Below are 15,054 nucleotides of genomic sequence, written 5' to 3'. Positions count from 1 at the left end.
CATTTCGTCTCAGACTTGCACCTTTAAGTTCCCTTCCAATGATTCCAAGTCATTTGCTGTTGGAATAAAGTGACTGAGGGGGCCATTTCAGCAATCTGCCACATAAATAAAGGCAACTTTCACCTTTGTGTGTGGACTTGTATTAGGTCATCAATCCAGCTAATTAAAATTTTTAGACATGAGATACATTTTTAGAAGTGCTGTGACTCACTTCAGTGCGAAAATAGTAGAACAGTCAATCCCTTTGGGAATATATTAGTCATTGAGGACTGGCTCCCACTTACAGAAAACGGACCCTTCCCTCACCAGCTCTACTGTACATTGCCCACCCCTCCTTTGGGGATATGGGGAATTTTCCCTTTTGTTATAACTGACCCACGAAGACACTCATTATAGAACTATGAGATCCAAGTGCTGCAGTCAAGTGTAAACTTGCTGAGTCACTGAAAGACATTCCTAACCCCAGCTACTGCCTGTAAAACAGGCTGCGATGGAATAGGTCCCAGAGAGGGTTCAACATCACCAACATCCTGCAGACCTCACACATCATTCTGAATCCCCTAACGTTTAGGACGGATGCCAAGTCAGGGATCTGCATGAGTATTTCAACATCAGACAAGGAAATACTGCTAACAGTGTCAAATCCAGTGAGGACTCCCCCGGTTTCAAATCCCACTCATTAGAATATTTTCATGCAACTCCAAAGGCACCCTATTGTCCTATTGCTATTGCTCTTGACAGTTTCAAATAGAGAACAAATTTGCAGAAGACTTTCTCCAGCAGAAGTCTTGATCTAATAGTGGCAAAAGAATTTCTGGGACAGGAGAAAGATCATCCCTAGGAAGACTGGAGAAATTGTGAAAAATGGCACTGGCACCATCACATGACACCTGATGAGAGTCTGGCTGCCATTCTAAGAGCAGATATGGACTACTGCAACCATCAAGGACAGTCTTGAATGCTTTAGTTGCATCTTTCAATTAGAAACTGATTACGACCTACCTGGTATAGGGGAATTTACTCCCTATTCAAATTATTAGTTGACTTTCATAATGTTGGGGTGGAAGGTATGTAGGAGGTTTTGAGGCCTTCTCCCTTTTGTTCCACCCAAGCTGTCAGTTACACAACTGTAATTAACTGCATAACGATAATACTTAATAATACTTAGGCTCTGGGGCTGCTGGAAAGGTATACCTTAGAGACTTTAACAAAGAAAATATTTGAGCAAACAGTTATAAAACATTTGCGCTATATTCAGTAATAGATTGATGTACATTTGCTAAACAGTTTCAGCACACTGTACTTTGGACTTTTTACACAAAGATAAGCAAAGTATGATTAATTGATTAATAAAGTATTACATTAATAAGAATAAAATTAAAATAAGATAGAGATTCTTGAGCACTGTGCATTAGGATGGTCATAGATTGTTTATAATTGTTTGTAAAACTCACTGTTCTCAAACTGTTCCTGGTTATCTTTCTATTGCCTTTTTTATGCTGTAAAAGGTATTAGTTATTGTTACCATTTTTAAACACTTAAGTAGAATAAGAGACTATGTATTTAAGTAGAATATGAAATTTAAGGAGAATTTAAGTGCTTAAGTAGAATATGAAGGAATGATTTTTCATACAATATGAACTGTAAGGTATGAAGTGTTTATAACATGAAATAGCAAAACACACATTGTACAGTACTAATGATAAGTGATTCCACTGGAGTGGAGAAATGCAATAGGGTCAAGTGAATTACCCTGCACCATTTTCTCAACCAAGGGACAAGTGCACACGTGGCACCCTATCCTAAAGAACTCTGTAGCCCTGAGTGCTCGGTTCCAGCAGTGTAGGGTTCTGTTGCTTCCACGATGTTGTGGGGTGCTCCCATTCCCTTAGAAAGCAAGGTCCGAGATGATCACTATTTAATGGTCACGAGTGATCATCTTCACCTGATCTTACAGCATCTCATCCTCAATGGGAGGGATGTCGTCCAAGATTAAATCAACCCTGTGCGCACGTACAGGGGGTGGAAAAATAACAGAAACACCATGTGAAAAAGGAGTTTAACTTTGAAGTAACTAAATCACCATTACAAATGCAGCTGCAAAGGCGAGTCATATTACTTTGATTGCCATTTAACAGTATCTGTCAGCCATAAAAGAGGTCTGACAATCAGCACTTTGATATGTGAGTTTTCAAAGCAAACATGAGGGAACTAACAGAGTTCCAAAGGGGCCGAATAGTTGGTGCCCGAATTGCAGGTGCATCGGTCACAAAAACTGCAAAATGATTTAATGTGTCAAGGGGAACAGTCTCAAAAATAATGACGGTGTATGCCAAACATGGACAAACTGCATCGGCAAAGAGCAACAGTGGTCTCAAGTCGAAGCTCACCGACAGGGATAGACAGACACTTCACAGGATAGTTGCTAAATGCCACAAAAGTACAGCCTCAAAAATGACCACAGAATTGAATCAGCACCTCTGTGACTCAGCCTCAACAAAAACTATGCCCTGAGCTTCACAAAGCTGGAAATTATTGGATTATTATTGGATATTAATATTTTTTAGGTGTTTCAGTTATTTTGTCCACCCCCTGTATACGTACATGTGGTCCCCCAGTGGTCAGATAAGCATAACTGATGTTTTCTATATGCCATGGCCTTCTCAGTCACCAGATCTGAACCAAATCATGCTTTTCTGGAATATCCTGGACCCTTGAGATAGTGTTTCCCGCCTCACCAAACTGGGCTTAAGATGATTGACTATCCCCATGTAAGGACAGTGCGGCATCCCATGAACTGCAGAAGCTGGTAGAGCACGTATATGGGCTTTGCATCCCACCCGGAGCCATGTAGCTCAGATGGCAAGGGCGTCTAGCTCCTGACCGGAAGATCTCGGTTTCAATCCCAGGTAGGGGCAAGCGATGGATCTTGCTCTAATTCCTTCCCGACAGCTCCCAGGTCCACTCAGCCTGCTTTCCAAATGAGTACCAGGGGTTAATCCCTCTGGGGGTAATAGGCCGGCCAGAGCGTGATGCTGACCACATCACCTCCCCCTCCAGTGTCGGACGGTAAAGGAATTTTTTTTTTATCAACTACCTACAGCTTTCACATTTTTTTCCAGCAACTTTTTTTGATTTATCAAACAAGCATATAAACAGCCGATCCTGTAGGGACCAACATCATCGCTGCACAGAGTCCAGCTTATATTGTGCCACCAAAACTGTCATGGCACAACAACACTTGCTCTCCTCTCCAGACTTTCTCCTGGCTACACTTGGGGAAAAAAAACCTTCCCAGTAACTTCACCAGGTCAAACTGTTAGCAAAGCTAATGATCTAAACTTAAATCTAAATGCTTTCCAGCCATGGTTTGCTTTCAAATGGCTTCAAAATTCTTTAGACCTAGGAAAACAATACGGGCCAGGTAAGTGACTAATTTCCTGAATCACCTGAGTGAGGATTCCGAAGGACTAAAATCAAGATCTTGCGTCCCTCAAGGATGATACCAAGGAAGGCTTCAGGGTTGTGGTTTTACAGGCACAAGGTCAACTACCAGGTGTTAAAACTTGCAATATGTTGCAACAGGCCTAGGTATACACAAAACACAAATACACTGCAAAACCAAACCACCACTCTCACCTGCAGTAACAGAAAAGTCTTGCTACAAGCAGCAGTGTGGAGTAGCAGGTTGTGGGTTCAAATCCCAGTTGGAACACTGCTGCTGCTGCTGCTGCTGCTGCTGTGCCCTTGAGGAAGGTGCTTCACTCAGATTGCCCCAGTAAAATGCCCTACTGTATAAATGGGTCCAAATGTAAATCACTTTGGATAACAGCGGCAGCCAAATTACTGTTAATTCCTGGATGGCCTATTCACACACAGCCAAGACAGAGCAACTGGGGAGTGGGGGTGGGAACTTATTCCCCTGACCAACTGTCAAAAGCCAGCTGCAGAATAACCATACACAAAGCATCCCAGGAACATAGCACTTCATTGGTGCTCATTTATGGTAGCAGGACTGAGTGATCGATATTTTGATATACACAAAGATATAATGTGCATTATACACATTATATATTATGTCTTGTAAAATCATAGGAAAAAAACTTCTAAAGACTTATCACTGCAATCTAAGGTCAATACTGGCAACAACAAATTACATTTCAATAGCCCTATGCGAGAAAAGAAATGTGAAAATTAGGATTCAGTTTTGAAAACATCGTACTTTTGCCAGAATACCGCTGAATATTTTTGTGAAACGTTTCAACTTTGAGACAATCTATAGATCTCTTTTACCTATAAGGCTAAAGCAGACAAAAAAAAACTTTAGCTTACTAGATTTACTAATTTACTAATTTAGTAAATTAGTAAATCTAGTAAGCTAATTTCCCTCACGGGATCAATAAAGTATCTATCTAGAAATCGTGTTTTTACGTGCTTCGAAAACAAGCAAGGTTAAGTGTGAAGAGTCTCTTTCCCCTCTGGACAGGTGAACCGGCTTCTTTGATGCCTGGAAATTCCAAACAAACGCCCTGCAGCTGGTTTTCAAGAAGGGTTTATCGCCTTTCGCAACGCAACAAACCGCTTAAAAGCGATTCTGAATTCTGTTCATACATAAAAAAATGTCTGTCGTCAACAGGTATTTGCTCTCTAGTAAGATCTTATCTAAATTATTTGTAAGTGATGTACTGCGTGCGAGGTCTTGCGCTATCTGCCTCACAGATCGGCTGGAAGCGTTGACGACAAAGTCCCTCTCCAAACAAACTGAACGGACGCAATAATCCAAAGAGCTAAAAGATGTCCGAAGAGGAAAGCAAACGTGTTACACATTCCCTTCCACAGCTCTAATACCCGGAGAACGTCGCACACATTTTGCACTTCAGTCAACTGCGCTTCTTAAAAATAAATTCCACTCGACAAACACGGCAAAATACCTCAAAATGTAGCTCAGCCGTGGCTATTTAGTCATGAGGTTGCTCACTTGAAATAATTACAAACGTCGCCCTCTTCACCTGAAATTCAGCTTAGACAAAAGCACGTGGTTGTTACTTTTAAGTAATTTTGTGAGGTTATTACCGTCAATTGTATCCTGCATTCCAAAAAGAAACGCTCAGCTACAATATCTATAAAAGGAGGAACAATAACTTGGACACTTCAGTTTTAAAACACCAAAATCTGTCATCTCTGCATAAACCTTTTCCCCTAAAAGCCTAGCTTTAGGCGAGCTGCTGCGTGTGCGGACGTGCCCTTACAAATAAAAGTAATGTGAGGCAGGACAGTTGTTAAAATGCCTCTATCTCAAGCTAAAGCCTATGTCGACTGTCATTAAAACAAGTCCTTGTCCTGTGCTTACTGGAAAACTGAGAAACATGATGGTAAAAAATCCTCAGAAACCTGTCCAGGTCATTAAGTGCCGCCAAGCCAAAGGACTTTTCCAGGCAGATCTCTCCTGCACAGAACAGTACCGTAAAAATGAACTGATATGCTAAAAGCGTAAACGCTATACGCTGCACAGAAATGATTATTCTTCAAAAAGACTTCAGTTAAAAAGGGAAACGGAGAAAAACTGCATGTGAAGACTTTTATAAAACCCTTCGCGGTAACTTTTCTTGAAGGTTTCCTTTAAAGCTTTACATCATTGGTTGTGAGCATGACAACAGATTATTCAATTTAAGTTGTGTGTGAATGCTCAGTGCCTCACTAAGACCCTGTAGTGGAAAACATTTTGAAAACGGATAACAGTTAGTGATTCCAATGGACATATGAACACAAACGGAACAAGACTTGAAGTTAAAATATAACATAAGCTCTCTTTTGGTAAGGTATCAGGTACATACGTGCTCAGATCATCAACACTGTAAACGTCTAGTTTTAAAAATAATAAAGGTGTCCCATTACGTTGCCTGGGTTCGACCCTTCGGTGCGTCATTCAGTTTCAAACCCCCGTCCCCTCCCCCACAAAATCTGCTGAAAACCACCAGAAAGTTCGCCAGAAACCTGGTAAAAGACGTGCTACTTGTCACGTCAGACTCACGACGCGTTGTTATAATACCGTACCAAACAAAACAAATAAGGTCATTATTGACAGTTTTAGGGATTTCAATATTTTAACAGTAAACGCTTAAAAATTACACCTTGATTCTGCTCTTACACTTTTAAAAGGGGTCGAAATCTGTGTAATTGACGAGGCTTTGCTTGCGATTTCAACAGGTAATAAATTGATATGCAGTGTTTACACAACAAGGGTACATCAGGAGTGTTTTGGTCATCTGTTTGTAATACAGGCCCTGTCGGCGTTGTCACTCATATTCAGCTCACTCGGGTCAAAGCGTCTTTTCACTGTTTTCTTCAGGGCACGTTTTGGTCATTGCCCCCGTTGAGTTACGTTAGTAAGCCCTTTTTTACAACATTTCCTCCTCGTTTATCCTGATAGAAAGAAAAAAATACTAAGAGATAAAACATTAGTAGGTAAACAGACCCTCCGGCGATAGTTTTCAGTTTTAACAGTAGACGCGTCAACGCGCTTCTGTAAAATCCATCTCCTACTACTCGTTAAATGTGGGGGGGAACGGCCCGCTGTAATAGTCATTCGCGAGGGCTGAGGCGCTGTTAGAATTAACATACTAACAAAAATTAAATTAAATGACTTACTAGCCCAGTTCTGCCTTCATAACCCCCACCCCCACTACTGCTACAGCCCTGTGACTTCAGGTAACCAAACGCAACAAGTGTTGGGACTCCTCAGGCGAGCGATTGACACCACGCTGGTCCACAAGGCAACGTGTGAAATGCCTGTGATCCGCCTGGAACAAATGGATACAAAAGCCAAAAGGCCAGGCTTCACTCAGCGTCACGGGGGCTATCGAGAGAAACGCAGTTCTGAGATCAAGCTAGAAAAAAAAAAGTTTCCAATTCCATCCCTTTAGTTAACCGTCCCGCGAGCCAAAAACCTGACTGCTATTTTCCATGATTCTTTCTGGCTCTGAAACGTCTTAGGCACCCCCCTCCCTCCCAAAAGAAAAGACTTTCCCGTTAAATTGACCTTTGAAAAAACGCATTCGTTGCCGTTGATACCTCGATATGCCAGATCATTTCAATGAAAGTTAAACACGGCACAATGACCCCCCTGCTCGCAATAGAAAATAAATGGGTAAGACGACACTCGTTTTAATCAAAATGAGTTCCAATTCCCAGTATTTTGTCTTCCATACCAACAAATCGCGACATATCACTAGAACGTAACAGTGTTTGGTTTTTAAATTGCATTTACTTTAAACAAGGCTATTGACGGGCATTCGTTTTTCGAATTTAACGTGTTAAATATCTCCCACCTCAGGGAATACATCAGTCCGGTCACCCGCTAACACTTTTCCTGTGTTAACCAAGATTAATTCTTAGGCTGGATGTCATGACTGCATTTCTTTTACGGGTTTAACTAAATAGGTACTGTGGAGTCCAGAATTTCTTTCTAAACCAATCTATACCACTTAAATAAGCATTGCACGTTCTGTTTCATTACGCGTTCTACATCTGGCATTGATGGACATTAGCCAAAACACAAGAACTCATTTTTTTTCAAGAATATTAGCTTCAGGCTACATAGCATACGAAAACCACTGAGACTCAAGAATTTCCGTGCATCTTACGGGAATATTTACGAAACACATTATATTCGCACTATTTCTTAAAACGTGTGAAATTGCAGAATTACATCGAAATCATATGTTGGAACGGCGCAGAAATATTATCCTTTGAATTTTGAGTTTGTATTTAAAAATTGCTCATAAAATTAGGAAAACTTACGGATTTTGTAAAGTTCTTGACATCAGAATTAGAATGAGATATTTTCTTACTCAGTTATAGTTCCAAAATAATTGTTACCTTTTTTGCCAAGTAGTTCCAAGACGATGCGCCGCCGGGATTCTCACGAAGAAGAAATTGAATCCTTATAAGACGTTAGAAAGTTTGCATTATTGTAGATCCAGTACCAAACAACTGACTTGGTATGTACCAAAAAAAAGCAAATGCCTTTCGCAAAGTTAATTAGCAAATACCGGGGAAGGAGAACCGGACGAATCGACAAGTAGCTTTCTTCTCCTGAAAATCAGAGCTCAGATCATAGGTTAAAAAAAAACTTCTTGAGATTAGATCACAGCAAAGCCGCGGAACAGCCAAACTACGAATTTCTGTTAACTATAAATCCTATAAATCAGCTGGTAAATACGCAAAGTTTGGAGAGGGAAAAGTAATCTTCGCAGAAGCAGAAGCATGAAACGCCTTGCACCTTTTGTTTTTGGTGATAACGTGAAGGAAAAAAAAAAACTGCGCTCCACTTCTTTATTGTTTGAAAGAAACCAGATTCCCACAAAGATAACCGTCTTCCAGATAACTTTTTAAGACAGCTTCTGAGATAGGCTCCTATCAGCTCCTGACCCACTCAGGCTGAAAGTCAAATGAATTTTGATACATAAAAGCTTGATGATTCAGCCCCGTGTCTAAATACGCTGTATCTCTCCTTATTTCGTTCGCTCATCCGAACTTCTCCTTCACATCGCAGATTGTCTGCGACCTCCCCCCTACTGTTCAAACGCTCCAGAAACAACAAGAGCCGAACTAATGGAAACCTGCCCCCTACCATCATACGGAGAATACATAATCACATCGACTGAGCTAACCTGCCTCGGAGCCATCCTCCAACACCTCCATGCCCAAGTGAGGCTCAACCCACTCTGCTCGGCATTCTGGGATATGTAGTTTTTAGCGGAAAAGTAAACCAACATGTCAATACTGCCGGACTATTCGGCATATATACTCAATATATGACCCAAACCCTGCGCATGGTTATTCGTTCAGCGACGAATTGCGAAGTCTCCACGTTTTTCGTTTCTATAATACTTTTCTCACGTCCATAATATGAAGAAGTAGGCTCACAAATGTTGTTTACATCTTAATTGTAGTGAGTTTTGTTACCTGTGTTCTCACAGACCCCTGTCATTTAGATTGAAGTTATCTTCTTGAGTTTTCTTCAGATCACATGTCCAGCTAGGTGTATGAACACGGGGGAAATACGCAAACCCCACGCAGACAGTACCGCACGTCTGGAAATGAACCCAGGGCCCCAGCGTGGAAAGGCAGCAGTGCTAACCCACTGCGCCGCCGTGGAGTGGTTTTGAAATGTCATTAATAATCTTAAATATTATTGAAACTTATCGGATGTGGTTGCATGAAACTGCTCTTCGTGAAATACAGTACTGTAATGCTGATACAGTCCGCATAATCTCGTGCATCTTGACATCAAAGGAACGTCGCTGAGATGAATTAGACTGCATTTTAAGTGTTGTATAAAAAGACGTTCTATAAAAGATTGACCATTTTTTCTCTCTGCAAATGTTGTTCTATTTGGCATTGTAGAAGCTCCACCCTTTTCAAAAATGTGTATGAATGTAGTTAAAGCAACACAAGGATTAAATACGGAATGGCAACCCCACCGTGTTAAATATACAGAGGGTAAGGACCTTCCTAAACTGTATATACTCTTACTAAAAATTGTATGTACTTTCTCACTGAATACGGTATGTTCTGTCACTAAAAACTACTTCGGCGCAGACAACAGAATAAAACGCCATTCACGCGCGTGGAAGATACTTTTGTGTTAAAACCAGAAACGTCTTAAAAAAGCAGCTGAGCATCGGCCGGATTTGCAAACAACATAGCTGAGGCTGAGGGCGACAGGTTCAACGCATTTGTTGATCGAAACTTAATTTACTTGATAAGTTGACTAAACAAAAACCGTTACAGGAAGCCAGTTCCGTTCAGTTACCCAGGCTACTCAGATAAAATTAGCATTATATGAAACAAGGTTGAATGAACACATTCATTTCGTATTATTCGAATCTTACAATCATGTTAGGCATCTCGGGTGCCTAATCTTTGATAAACCACAAAGATAAACACATCAAATATGCTATACTTCTACCACCTGACGATGTTTAATAATTTTAATACCACCTGGCGATGTTTAATAATTGCAATAACAGAGGTAAACCTTTTTTTCAGTTATTAACCACGCTAAACGGCTCCGTAATAGTTTGTGTCAGTGGCTCTGTTAAATTAATTACTTGCCTCATCGAGTTCATTATTTTTAAACGGTCCAAGGCTGTTTTGCACCGTTTACAAGAGGTCGGCTGCAACAGTCGTACATCAAGATGAGATGATGCAGTAGGTCTACACACACGTACAATTCAAATTCAATTTAATATACAGTGACTCTTAGCGATACCAGGCCTATGTATAATTTTCACTTTGAAAATTCAGACCAAATCTAAAGTAAGTACAGATAAAAAAGCCTAAACTAAGGTTTACATTTAGATAAGAACCCTAAGCTGTGAAATTTTACTTGTATTCAACAAAGTTTTTTAACGCGTTCCCTTCGATCGTACTAGCATTGCCATTATGAAGCACCATACCTCTGTGGGGGTGTCATTGTATTTGACGTGAATTTCTTCTCCGTTTCGAAACAGGTAGTGACACGCCCTGTCCACATGCTTTAAAGTATTTATTATAAATTGAAACGTGAAACTCCAGACACTACCACATGCCTTTTAAAATATGACTAAATCCAGATAATAACCCCAAATGCATTCTTCCTGTGCTCTCAATACGTTTTGATGTATGTGCGCCTCTGCCAGATGTTTTATTAGAGTGACTGATACTAGACAGGACTCGTTTTACAGACCTTCATCACAGCCAGATGTAGCCAAGTTATTTTACCCTTCAAGAGCACTTATATATTTAAACATATCTTTTATATTGAAGGATATATTATGTGTGTAATTCTATAATTTAAATATTTTTTATGAAATGCTATATATAGCATATTTTAATGTCACACCTATATAAGAATAGGAAAATTACAGTTTTATTATGCATGGTAAAATTATTTCTCATTAAGTGTGCATAAAATATATTAAATAAAATAATCAACAAAAGAGTGTCAAGGAGAGGAATGTCACCAAACTGCAGGATGAAATACATGTGAAGGGGAAAGAGGTTGCATAAGAAAGGAAAGCAAATTCATTTTTTTTGCTTATTAGAAGTTAGAAACTATCCTGAGCTATAAACTATCCTGGGGTTAAGTGGTTTAATTAATTCACACCTAAAATAGAGCCCACAGCCAAAAGGTTGTCTTTCTTTTCGTCTCTTTTCAGCATGTATGAACCTCTACTTCTTCCTTATAAACTATCCTGCTCACCTAAGAAGAAGGCGGCATTTAAACCATCCATTATGTTTCCTTTTATTTATAAAGTGCCTTCAGATATAGATATAGATATAGATATAGATATAGATGGAGCTGCGACAGAAAAGGCACAGTCACCAATAGTGAGTCCTGGGTACAGTGAGCAAAGGACCAGCGTCAACAGACCGCAGCCTACAGGAGGATAAACATGGAGGAGCTCAGAGATGTAAGATGGAGACAGATTGTTCAAAACCTTCAAAGTTAGAAGATCTCATATTTAATACATCATTTTAAAGGTGACCAATGTAGAGATTTAAGTGTAGGAGTAATATGCTGCCAAGATCTGGTGTGACTTAGAGGTCTAGCTGCAGAGATTGGGGCTTATTGGGGCTCACTGAGAAGAGTGTTAGGGAGCCCATAGAGTAAACAGTGGCAGAAATCAAGCCTTGATGGTATAAATGCATGAATCGGGCCCTCAGCAATCGGACACTGATAGAAATGATCTAATGCGGGCAATATTGCTAAGGTGAAAATATTAGTCTAATTTTTCAAGTGCGGATCCAAAGTCTGGAGAGACCCAAGTGTGACTCCCAGTTTCCAGAGTAAGGTTGATGCCTGAATGGATAAGCTGTCCGTGATAACTGTGAGGCTCTCCAGGAGGCATTTAGTGCCCCCCAGTAAAAGTTCTGGTTTGTCACTATTTAGCTTCAGGGAATTTGATGTCAACCAGAGCTTGACGTCACCCAGACAAGAGATACATGAGGGCTGTGCGCAGTTCAGGAGAGGGTGGGATTAATTAGTCTGGGCTCCCCCGGCTCTTGGCAAACATAACGACGGACAGGTTAGCGGGCGCTGCCAACGAGGGATGCAGCTGTCCCCCAACCAGCAGTGACCTTTGGGTGCCTGTGACGTGGTAAAGACGGGAGACTCAACGGCGAGCTGTGTGGAGGAGTCTGACTGCACCCCCTCATTCTTACCGGCGTGCAGTGTCAGAGGTCGTAGCCATGAGTCCAGACGGGAAAAACACACAACTGGAGATTCTAAAATTGAATAATAAAATAATAATAAAAAATAACTAGCAATTTAAAAAGTTAAGTAAAAAAAGAATATGGAGTCTTCAGGGAGCAGTCACTGTGCAAAGAAAGAAAATGCTGTTTACAAATGTCAGCACACATTTCTGCAATCTACCACAGTTACATTATAAATATTACTAATATAAAAACATAAGTAATAAAGCTCTCTTTGACTGGTTCATAGTTCTACATGCACTGCTTTGTAATTTAAGGCAGAAATTCCAAATATTAATTGAAAATCGTTAAAAAACACCAGAAAACACTCTTTCCAAAGAAAATGTATAACACATAAAGTACTAATGGAATACATTTCTAAGGCACGTTTAACACTTCATTTACACACAAATTGCATTTAGTTTCCTTTGGTGTGGGGGCAGCTGTTCAGAGCCCATAGAACTATGAGTAGTTTGTAGGTCTGCAAAAATAAATCAACAGGGACCAGTAAACCATCTTGAAAAACATGAACATGTCATTTGAAGAAGAAATGATTTCCAGCCACATATACATTTCATTCGAAGAACAGAAGTATTTGCTTACAGCCATTTTCCAAAATGCCAAAAAAGCTGAAATAAATTTCTTTAATTGTCCATTGCCATCTGTCCTGTTGCCCTGGAAAGCAGACGAATGTTCTGAATGGGTCCCATTGACTTACTAAAGAGGGCTTATCAGCAAATACTGCATCAAATAGAGGTAGCAATGAGGTGTGAAACAGCCCAAGGCTGACTAATGAGCAGCATGAGAGAGAGAGGTGGGGAAGGCAAAGGGGGTGATGGTCATCCAGGCTTTCCTCAGTATACAGTCCGGAGGTAACAGAAGAATGTTGCAGAGGGCACACCCCTGCCTGGTGCCCTGAGTGTTTAATGACATCTTTTTATTCTGCAGTGCGTCAGTGAAGCTCTAATGGAGTTATTGCCTGTTGTGAACCCTCCAAAGCAAGTGTTTTTACCTGGCTAGATGCTGGAACTGCTTGATTTGTTAACACAGAACAGGGATCTTAGAGGGGCATTGGGCACTACTAATAGGCTGAGGAGGGGACTGGCTGGCCAGGGGGCCAGGGGGCATCTAACATGTTGGAAGCTCTCACAGACAGTAAAGTTTGGATGCAGCTCTCTCTAATAATACTGCATACTTATAGGGAGACTGGAAACTCAGTTTTTCCTGTCCTTTAGGAGGCCATATGTCTTGTACAGGAAACCATAGTCTGCCTATGAATTCCTGATTAACTTGACCCCAGCACATGGGGATATGGTCCCAGCTGGCTAATGGCATACAGTTTGAACCAGTGTTCTCTTAACTATACAGCACAGTATTACTTTAAGTCCTTTAGTGATGTAGCCACATGTGTGCCCTCCTGTTTTAATGTTTCCTTCGGTGGTCATTAAGTTGTGCACACTTGCCAGAGCAACACTGTTCAGGCTCAGGAGAAAGAGGAAAGGCTAAGTTAGCTGTCCCGGCAGCATCTTAACATCCCCAAGCAGCATCTTTCTAAAAAGAGAAAGTTATTTAGAAGTGAGTACTGCAATGGTAGCACACATAAAAACAAGCTTCCATATTTGAAACGGGGCCAGTGACTGATAAACGCATTGCCTACTTCAGCCCACAAGGTATTCCTTCTTCTTCTGTCACTCAGCTTGTCGTACGCCAGGAGATTTAAAACGTCACTCTTCCTGTCATTGGAAACAACAAGGTTGTATAAGGTAAGTTCTATTTCCACAGGAAGCTTTTGATTTCTGAGCCCCTAGTGTACACAGGAAACAGCTTACTGGACATGAGGGTTTAAATAAGTGCAACAAAATATTTGCTGTTGATAACAGCATCGATTTTGTAAACCTTGGCAGACAAAACCCTTCCTGTTTATTTTCATCTCGGAGGCTGTGATTTGTGTATAGATAATCAGTGGATTGTAAGCAAAGCCTAATGTTCTCATTTCTGATGAAACATCATGGTGATAAAAAATGAAAAATGACTGATACATTATTCCATATTGAACCTAAAAACAAAGTTTTCAAAATGCACTACATACACAACATTAACCTATTCTGGATAAGCCCTGTAGTTCAACTACATCAGCAGGAAACCTCGTAACTAGGTTTCCTGAGGAACTTAACCTACACCTTAACAGGAGCACTTTAAGTTTGAAAATATTCATACAGATGGATTTTTTCCACTACGTCTGAGCAGTGATGACTGACTTCTTTCAGCTGTTTAGCAAAGGAGTCCAAGTGGAGACCAGAGTTTGCCAGTTGCTCTCTGTAGATCAACTTTTCAGACTAGAAAAATAGAGGGTGCTCTATGAAAATGCATGTGTAACCCAGTGTGCACACAGGTTAACAGTATCAGCATGCAAAGGACTGCTAGGCTCAATCTAGAGAGTTTTGTGTTTTAAGAACTGTCTGTCCAGAGTATTAATTGAGGGAATTTGAGGTGGGAAATGTATGAAGAGGGTTCACTTTGATTCTCTGACATTAACGGTCATGTACAACGGTCACCTGATAATGGAATTGGAGGAACAGCTCTGTCAAGTGAGGCTACTGGGCCAAATGCAGATGCTCTACAGCAGGACAAAGCACAGTCACTGGCCCAGATACTGTACCAACAAGGACAAAGTAACACAAGTAATGTTTTATTTTGCTCTGTGTCATTAATTAATCATTTCTAATCTGTTTTGGTTGTACCTCAGATCTAGGGTCAGAACTTATTTTGTTATTATGTTCTTATAATACTTAAAATAATTACTTTTATTACCAC

General features: G+C 40.5%; 1 protein-coding gene across 4 annotated transcripts in view; it reads right to left on the bottom strand.

Moving 5' to 3' along the window:
* The window catches only part of fgfr1a (fibroblast growth factor receptor 1a), a 58,469-nt gene extending 49,809 nt beyond the window's left edge, over positions 1-8,660 (bottom strand). For all 4 annotated transcript variants that reach the window (XM_088938287.1, XM_088938295.1, XM_088938303.1 and 1 more), the window contains exon 1: positions 7,879-8,660. The gene's annotated coding sequence lies outside the window, so the exon portion shown is untranslated. The remainder of the gene's footprint in view (positions 1-7,878) is intronic.
* Positions 8,661-15,054: the final 6,394 nt, after the last annotated feature.

The sequence above is a fragment of the Atractosteus spatula genome, chromosome 2 (genome assembly GCF_055471065.1).
Source record: "Atractosteus spatula isolate fAtrSpa1 chromosome 2, fAtrSpa1.hap1, whole genome shotgun sequence".
NCBI lineage: Eukaryota > Metazoa > Chordata > Actinopteri > Semionotiformes > Lepisosteidae > Atractosteus > Atractosteus spatula.
This window is presented reverse-complemented; position numbering and strand designations above follow the sequence as displayed.